The sequence below is a fragment of the Oncorhynchus mykiss genome, chromosome 30, assembly GCF_013265735.2.
Source record: "Oncorhynchus mykiss isolate Arlee chromosome 30, USDA_OmykA_1.1, whole genome shotgun sequence".
Classification (NCBI taxonomy): Eukaryota; Metazoa; Chordata; class Actinopteri; order Salmoniformes; family Salmonidae; genus Oncorhynchus; species Oncorhynchus mykiss.
Window position 1 is genome coordinate 41,285,048 of NC_050570.1, and position 9,262 is coordinate 41,294,309.

The following is a 9,262-nucleotide window of genomic DNA, read 5'->3' on the forward strand; positions in this document are numbered from 1 at the left end:
TGGTATTTCCAAACTTCTTCCATTTAAGAATGATGGAGGCCACTGTTCTTGGGGACCTTCAATGCTGCAGAAATTGTTGGTACCCTTCTCCAGATCTGAGCCGCGACACAATCCTGTCTCGGATTGGAGCGCCACGGACAATTCCTTCAACCTCCTGGCTTGGTTTTTGCTCTGACATACACTATCAACTGTGGGACCTCATATAGACAGGTGTATAAGTTTACAAATTATGTCCAATCAATTGAATTTACCACAGGTGGACTGCAATCAAGGATGATTAATGGAAATAGGATGCACCTGAGGACAAACATGCAAAGCAGATTTCTCCACCAAGTCTTTTAAACAGACGCATCACAACAGAAAACGACTTGAATAATTATTATGAGGTGTGTTTAGGGATCAATGACACTCCAGCCAGAAGCATCCAAGTGCAGTTCTGTTCAGCAGCCAGACCCCACAGAGACATAAGACGAAAGAACACACAGATCAGATTCCTCTCTGCCTGCCTTCCTTCCTAATAAAATGAATGATTCCCTCACTATTGTTGATCACATGCCTTACACAAGTCTTACACAACAGCATGGTGACTGGAGAGAGGGGGAGTAAGGACAAACTGTACAGGCAAGGAGGGGAGAGAAAGGGGAAGTACAAAGGGAACTATGAAAAATGTATTGCATTGCTGTGAAACAGAACAGAATGTCACATGACTAACGCTACACTACTGAAATCTGGAACGTGTTTTTGAATCTGGGTGTGTCTCCAGCCTACTCCGTGTGTGTGTGTGTGGCGGATGTGCTATAGCTTGCATGGCAGAATGAAGTGACAGAGTTGGCCAGGCGGGTTATAAAATTGAATGTGTGCCCAACTGCGTATGTGTCCTTGCATAAGTATGTAAGCAAGAGTTGAATCAAGGATGTTTGTAGGCCAGTGTGTGTGTTAGAGCAGCAGCCATAGCCCCTGTATGTACTGTACATATGTGGGTCAGTTGGCCCACTTTACTAGCGGTTATACAACATAACATCTGGCAGAAGATCCTTCTGAATGCTCCACTGGCTCTCTGCTCCTTTAGGTCCCCCCACACTCTTCTCTCCTACATATCTCTCTCCTCTATATCCCCCTCTCCTATGCCTCTCCATATCTTTCTTTCCCAATCAGAGACACTCTTCCTGATTCTGATAAGCATTTTGACTGATGCTATCAGGGCTGCTCTACAAAGGCCAATGGAAAGGTGATTGAGGAGAGGCACATTTAAAGTCTTCATAAACCACAGTGAGGAAGAGACCAGTTAGTCTGCCTATATTTCAGTAATCGATTTAGGGCTATTTCCGACAAAAAAATTAGGTCGACAAGGTCGGTTTGCGTATTTCCCCCACACATATTTTCCAGACGTTTGAATAAAATAAAACCATATGTAGGCTAGAGCTTGTCTGATGGTTTCAGCACTGCGATTAAAAAATAAAGACAAATTACTAAAGAGGGAGTCAGATTGATCTAGCCTAACCAGAAAAATAAATGTCCAGATGGTTCTCCTCCCGCTGGTCTTCACATGCTTAATTCTCAGTGCAAGTGATGTCACTACAGTCCCTGGTTCGAATCCAGGCTGTATCACATCCGGCAGTGGTTGGGAGACGCATAGGGCGGCACACAATTGGCCCAGCGTCATCCAGGTTTGGCCGTCATTGTAAATAAGAATTGGTTCCTAGCTGACTTGCCTAGTTAAATAAAAGGTTACACATCCAAAATAATGTTTTTTGTAGGCATTTACATATGTCCCCAATACCAGTAAAACAATCAAAACCCATTTCTTTCAACAACCACCTCGACAGGACTGGTTAGAGAGAGAGAGAGAGATATATATATATATATATATAGATAGATAGATAGTATGCTCTTGGGTAGTAGTTCATTGTCCAATTGCTGCAACTCCCGTACAGACTCGGGAGAGCCAAAGGTCGAGAGCCATGCGTCCTACGAAAAATGACCGTGCCAAGCCTCTGCTCGTCTAGCCCAGAAGCCAGTTGCACAAATGTGTCGGAGAAAACACTGGTGACCAAAGTCTGAGTGCATGCGCCCGGCCTGCCACAAGGAGTCACAAGAGTGCGATGAGATACGTAAATCCCGGCCGGCCAAACCCTCCCCTAACCCGGACGGCGCAGGGCCAATTGTGCGCCGCCTCATGGGTCTCCCGGTCGCGGCACAGCCTGGGATCGAACCCGGGTCTGTAGTGATGCCTCAAGCACAGCGATGCAGGGCCTTCGACCGCTGTGCCACTCTGGAAGCCCCAACAGAGCTCGTTTTTAAAATAATAATGGGTAAATATTGTACAACCCGGGTTTCCAAAGCTCTTAGAGAAGATTTAAATCACTGCCAAAATACACTGCTCAAAAAAATAAAGGGAACACTTAAACAACACAACGTAACTCCAAGTCAATCACACTTCTGTGAAATCAAACTGTCCACTTAGGAAGCAACACTGATTGACAAATTTCACATGCTGTTGTGCAAATGGAATAGACAACAGGTGGAAATTATAGGCAATTAGCAAGACACCCCCAATAAAGGAGTGGTTCTGCAGGTGGGGACCACAGACCACTTCTCAGTTCCTATGGTTCCTGGCTGATGTTTCTTTGTCACTTTTGAATGCTGGCATGGCGGTGCTTTCACTCTAGTGGTAGCATGAGACGGAGTCTACAACCCACACAAGTGGCTCAGGTAGTGCAGCTCATCCAGGATGGCACATCAATGCGAGATGTGGCAAGAAGGTTTGCTGTGTGTCAGCGTAGTGTCCAGAGCATGGAGGCGCTACCAGGAGACAGGCCAGTACATCAGGAGACGTGGAGGAGGCCGTAGGAGGGCAACAACCCAGCAGCAGGACCGCTACCTCCGTCTTTGTGCAAGGAGGAGCAGGAGGAGCACTGCCATAGCCCTGAAAAATGACCTCCAGCAGGCCACAAATGTGCACCTGTCTGCTCAAACGGTCAGAAACAGACTCCATGAGGGTGGTATGAGTGCCCGACGTCCACAGGTGGGGGTTGTGCTTACAGCCCAACACCGTGCAGGACGATTGGCATTTGCCAGAGAACACCAAGATTGGCAAATTCGCCACTGGCGCCCTGTGCTCTTCACAGACGAAAGGGAGGTTCACACTGAGCACATGTGACAGACGTGACAGTCTGGAGACGCCGTGGAGAACGTTCTGCTGTATGCAACATCCTCCAGCATGACCGGTTTGGCAGTGTGTCAGTCATGGTGTGATGTGCTCGCCAGAGGTAGCCTGACTGCCATTAGGTACCGAGATGAGATCCTCAGACCCCTTGTGAGACCATATGCTGGTACGGTTGGCCCTGGGTTCCTCCTAATGCAAGACAACCTCATGTGGCTGGAGTGTGTCAGCAGTTCCTGCAAGATGAAGGCATTAATGCTATGGACTGGCCCGTTCGTTCCCCAGACCTGAATCCAATTGAGCACATCTGGGACATCATGTCTCGCTCCATCCACCACAGACTGTCCAGGAGTTGGCGGATGCTTTAGTCCAGGTCTGGGAGGAGATCCCTCAGGAGACCATCCGCCACCTCATCAGGAGCATGCCCAGGCGTTGTAGGGAGGTCATACAGGCACGTGGAGGCCACACACTACTGACCCCCATTTTGACTTGTTTTAAGGACATTACATCAAAGTTGGATCAGCCTGTAGTGTGGTTTTCCACTTTAATTTTGAGAGTGACTCCAAATCTAGACCTCCATGGGTTGATAAATTTGATTTCCATTGATAATGTATGGTTGTTGTCAGCACATTCAACTATGTAAAGAAAAAAGTATTTAATAAGAATATTTCATTCATTCAGATCTAGGATGTGTTATTTTAGTGTTCCCTTTATTTTTTGAGCAGTGTATTTTAACATGTTTTGACCCAGGGGGTTGAATACTTATCCAAATATATTATTGCTTTATTTTTCAAGAATTAAAAAAGGTTCTACATTTTCTTCCACTTTGAGAGTATTTTGTATAGAACGTTGACAAAGAAGACAAATCTATTTTAATCCAACTTCGTAACAAAATGTGGGAAAAGTAAAGGGATGTGAAACCTTTATTGCAAAATGCATCTCAAATTGTATTTAGAATTTAAATGTAATATCTTACATTGTTCATTTCTATAACCGTTTTGTACTTCGTCATGAACTTGAACATTTTATGTGGACTCCATAAACAGTAGCTAATAAACCATACCGTAAAGAGATAGTGTTTGTAAGGAAGTTATTTACTTCTCATGATTAAATTTAATATTTCACCAAATATGTATTTTTCTCATCTTATTTTAGTCCAGGAGACAAAGGATCTAGGCATAGAAAATAAAGACCTACATGTACACCCCAGACCTCCAAAGAGCAATTTTGGGGGAGTGAGGAACATCTGACCAGGGGATGCCAAGAAGAAGCCTAGGCCTAAAAACCTAACCTATGCCAGGGACAGGACAACTAGCTACTGCCACATCGTACAACATAAATGTCACTCACTCAGATGACAAGACTAATGTCACTGCTACCACAGAAAATCTCAATGGTTGGAAATACTAAGATTGAGCTGGTGGGTTTGATGATCCTTTGTTGTATATCTCTACAGATTTGAAGAAAAATGGCAATGGTTCAGTATTCGCCAGAATGCTAACTAACGTTATAACAGCCCATTGGATGCGACACCTAGCATTGGTGTGAGTAGCTACCGGAAGTAGTGTTGAAACCAACGGGTTGCTTCACCATTAGCATTTTAAAAGGTGTCACATACACCAGATAGGTGCATTGAAATGTGCTGTTTTACAGGGTCGGACATTGTAGTATGGTGCCTCGAGTAAATTTGGTGCCTTGCTAAAGGACAGAGTTTTCACCTTGTTGGCTCTGGTATTCGAACCAGGAACCTTTTGGTTACTGGCAGAATACTAATCGCTATGCTACATGCCACCCTCTAGCATGCTGACAAAAACAGAAGTTTAATTAAAAACTGAAATACTACTAATCTCCTCAATTCACCTTTCATCATTTCGGGATGATTAGGAATGCAATGATATGTTCCATCCCTGGATTGCGTTACATTTGTCAAAGGTTCAGACCAGTGTTGCCATGCTGCCGACCCAGTTGGTGGGCAGTGTCAAAGTGTAACCACCGCCCCTCGCAGATGATGGGTCCAACACCCAATCTGAAGCAGTTCTATTGGCTGGCTCAACTTGTCTGTTGCTGAGACTGGTGTCTGGGCGTGCACATAGCGTACAGTGGAGCATGCTTGCACGAGACTGACAAACTAGTCACAGCGCTGTGGTCTGTCTACCCCAGTCCCATAACACAAGCATGTAGGTCAGCGGAGCCAACGCCTCAATAGATGGCATGACTACACACTACCAACTATGCACACACAAAAACAAAACACGAAGGACATGGCAATTACAGTGTATTAAGAAAGAGGCCGCACCAGGAAAACATCACAAAGGGCTATTTTTGTTTGGTCGCCTGCCTGCTATACTTGCCAGGGCCTGGTTTCCCGATAGCGATGGAACTTAGCGTTTTAACGATGCATCTTTCCCGCAACAGCCGAAAAAGTCATACGTTTCACAGAGAGAAAGTTCGCTAAGTGCATCATTGGGAGTTTGAGACAAATGATAGGATCGAAAGAAAAGCAGAGCTTCTCTCGGATCAGTTTCCCCCATTAAAATCTTAACATAACATTAGAATTATTTCACAATACTGATGACGGATCAGCTCCTAGAGAGATATCACATATGGATGCAAATATTGGGGGGGGGGGGGGGGGGGGGGTCTAAAACTAATGCTTACCCTATAACAATGCACTAAATTTGCAAAACATTGTGGACATTTTGTTACATATCAAAATATAGTGAAGCAAAATTTACAGCGAGTAGCTGAACTCAAATGGATATGAAATGTACTTCAATATTATTTAATTATATAGGCCTATGTAACCTATTCATATTTTAATGCAGTCATCTCAGTTTTCATTTGAAGCATATTGATATCCTTTGCTTATTTGTAGCAGTTGCAAATACATTGGCAACTTTGTATTTGTCAGATTCCTTGTGTTTGTGAAGTTATCAGCAGTCAGAGACAGATCTTTATTACACGTTTAGCGGAGATCTGCATATGAAAGGTTTAAAGGGGGAAAAAAATTCTAACGGCGCACTTAGCCGTTCCTCATATGGTCTGGGGCAGTGGGTAAATTTCAAACGTTTTCAATTGCAACTTTAACAGTGGTTTCGCGAAAGAACTCGGACATGTAATGATGCTCCTACATCTGTCACTGCAGCCAACGACAAATTGTAGATATTCATTCTGCGGTTGGCCACTCACTACAATGCGGGAATATGCTATTTAACAAACTTCAACGTAAAACATGTAGGCTACAGTGCAGTAAAACCCGTCTACATTTAGAAAAACTACCCGACAGAGGTCAGCATATAAAAATGGTTTTAAAAAACAGCCAAGCAAGCAACCTCGTGTTAAATGTAACGTTACACATTTCCCGGTGGGCTAGCATTGGCCTACGACGGAACGTTACAGTACATCTACCAACAATGACAATACGCAAAATTAGAAAGAAATAAAACCTTACCTGGGGCTTTTGACAGCTGGAGGTGGTAGACATATTTAATGTAAATTCAGAGTTGTGTGGATACGGTTCAGTTTTTGGACAGGTCCCTTTTCTCTCTCCAATGCGACTGAAGTGCAGACAAGTCCGAACAAGGCGCGACAACAGGGGCGGCTCGAGCACGTTCGCAAGGGCGAAGTGCCAACAAAGGAGGTGGAAAACTGACGATAGTTCACTCAGACCGTTTACCATTTGGGGAAAAAAATAAAAGGTTAGTTCTGGTCTGCCTAACTGGGTGTGTCTCCCATAAAACCCAGTGCAATAGCAGATAGGTCTGGTCAACTTAGTTAATTGAATCAGAACTGCGAGTAGGGTGTCTCTCTCCCCCACATCTACCACACGTAGCAAATACCCAAGATGGAGTAAGGAGCCAGATATTCCACCGGATGTCTAATTGTGAAGCATTCGGTTGGCGTTTCCACACTACCAAATATGATGATGAGAGGAAGCCCAGCGGCCGGCAGTGGGATGTATTTTTTAAACTTTTTTATTTCACCTTTATTTAACTAGGCAAGTCAGTTAAGAACAAATTCTTATTTACAATGAAGGCCCACACCGGTCAAACCCTGATGACGCTGGTCCAATTGTGCGCCGCCCTGTGCTCTTTTATTTAATGATGAAACATTTGATATCAGTACAGTTTTCTGTTCCCCCCAAAAAATCTGTTACAAACAGTTTGAACTAGTTTGTAAGATCTCAGTAGTTTGTGCTCGTTGCTTGTTCTGCCCACCATGATTACTTTGTTCCGATTGAAAATGACAGGTGGTGGTCTATCTTGGGTTAGTTATTAAAGTCTTTGGTTAATATAGCCTAGCCTGCCTAAAGACAATTACAACTACAAGATTGCGCAATCAGTTGGGTAAGAGATGGGTTGCGTTCCAGACACAGGAGGTTGGTGGCACCTTCATTTGGGGAGGAAATACTTATGGTAATGGCTGGAGCGGAATGTGTGGTATGACATCAAATACATCAAACAAAAGGTTTCCCATTTAGAAAATTGAAAACGACTTTCTGCATTTTAAAGGCCCAATGCAACTGTAATAAAATAAAATAAATCTCTATCAAATCATTTCTGGGTAGCAACGATAGTAGTACCTTACTATAGTAGTTGTGGTCAAAAATAAAATAATCATGTTTGTTAAGCAAAAAAATAATAATTTCAAGTAAGAATGTCTCTAGGACTGTATGTATGATCTGAGTGGGAAGGGCACCAAAGTGGTACATTAACCACAGTGTGGGAAAATCCACCAGAGCAGAAGGGCCTAATGAGAGGGAAATGTAGCCTAACCTGAAAACAAGCTTTTATTGGCAGAGAGGTTTTGAACTGATCTATTATGCATCATACCGACCGTATTTCTGTATTTACAGTGCCTTGCGAAAGTATTCGGCCCCCTTGAACTTTGCGACCTTTTGCAACATTTCAGGCTTCAAACATAAAGATATAAAACTGTATTTTTTTGTGAAGAATCAACAACAAGTGGAACACAATCATGAAGTGGAACGACATTTATTGAATATTTCAAACTTTTTTAACAAATCAAAAACTGAAAAATTGGGCGTGCAAAATTATTCAGCCCCCTTTACTTTCAGTGCAGCAAACTCTCTCCAGAAGTTCAGTGAGGATCTCTGAATGATCCAATGTTGACCTAAATGACTAATGATGATAAGTACAATCCACCTGTGTTAATCAAGTCTCCGTATAAATGCACCTGCACTGTGATAGTCTCAGAGGTCCGTTAAAAGCGCAGAGAGCATCATGAAGAACAAGGAACACACCAGGCAGGTCCGAGATACTGTTGTGAAGAAGATAAAGCCGGATTTGGATACAAAAAGATTTCCCAAGCTTTAAACATCCCAAAGAGCACTGTGCAAGCGATAATATTGAAATGGAAGGAGTATCAGACCACTGCAAATCTACCAAGACCTGGCCGTCCCTATAAACTTTCAGCTCATACAAGGAGAAGACTGATCAGAGATGCAGCCAAGAGGCCCATGATCACTCTGGATGAACTGCAAAGATCTACAGCTGAGGTGGGAGACTCTGTCCATAGGACAACAATCAGTCAGTCGTATATTGCACAAATCTGGCCTTTATGGAAGAGTGGCAAGAAGAAAGCCATTTCTTAAAGATATCCATAAAATGTGTCGTTTAAAGTTTGCCACAAGCCACCTGGGAGACACACCAAACATGTGGAAGGAGGTGCTCTGGTCAGATGAAACCAAAATTGAACTTTTTGGCAACAATGCAAAACGTTATGTTTGGCGTAAAAGCAACACAACTGAACACACCATCCCCACTGTCAAACATGGTGGTGGCAGCATCATGGTTTGGGCCTGCTTTTCTTCAGCAGGGACAGGGAATATGGTTAAAATTGATGGGAAGATGGATGGAGCCAAATACAGGACCATTCTGGAAGAAAACCTGATGGAGTCTGCAAAAGACCTGAGACTGGGACGGAGATTTGTCTTCCAACAAGACAATGATCCAAAACATAAAGCAAAATCTACAATGGAATGGTTCAAAAATAAACATATCCAGGTGTTAGAATGGCCAAGTCAAAGTCCAGACCTGAATCCAATCGAGAATCTGTGGAAAGAACTGAAAACTGCTG

The 9,262-nt window shown here is 43.4% G+C and overlaps 1 protein-coding gene across 1 annotated transcript in view; it reads right to left on the reverse strand.

The window, feature by feature from the left end:
* LOC110521830 (influenza virus NS1A-binding protein homolog A) overlaps positions 1-7,062 on the reverse strand; it is a 30,813-nt gene extending 23,751 nt beyond the window's left edge. Inside the window, exon 1 of the mRNA XM_036968753.1 lies at positions 6,615-7,062. The gene's annotated coding sequence lies outside the window, so the exon portion shown is untranslated. The remainder of the gene's footprint in view (positions 1-6,614) is intronic.
* Between the last annotated feature and the right edge of the window lie 2,200 nt (positions 7,063-9,262).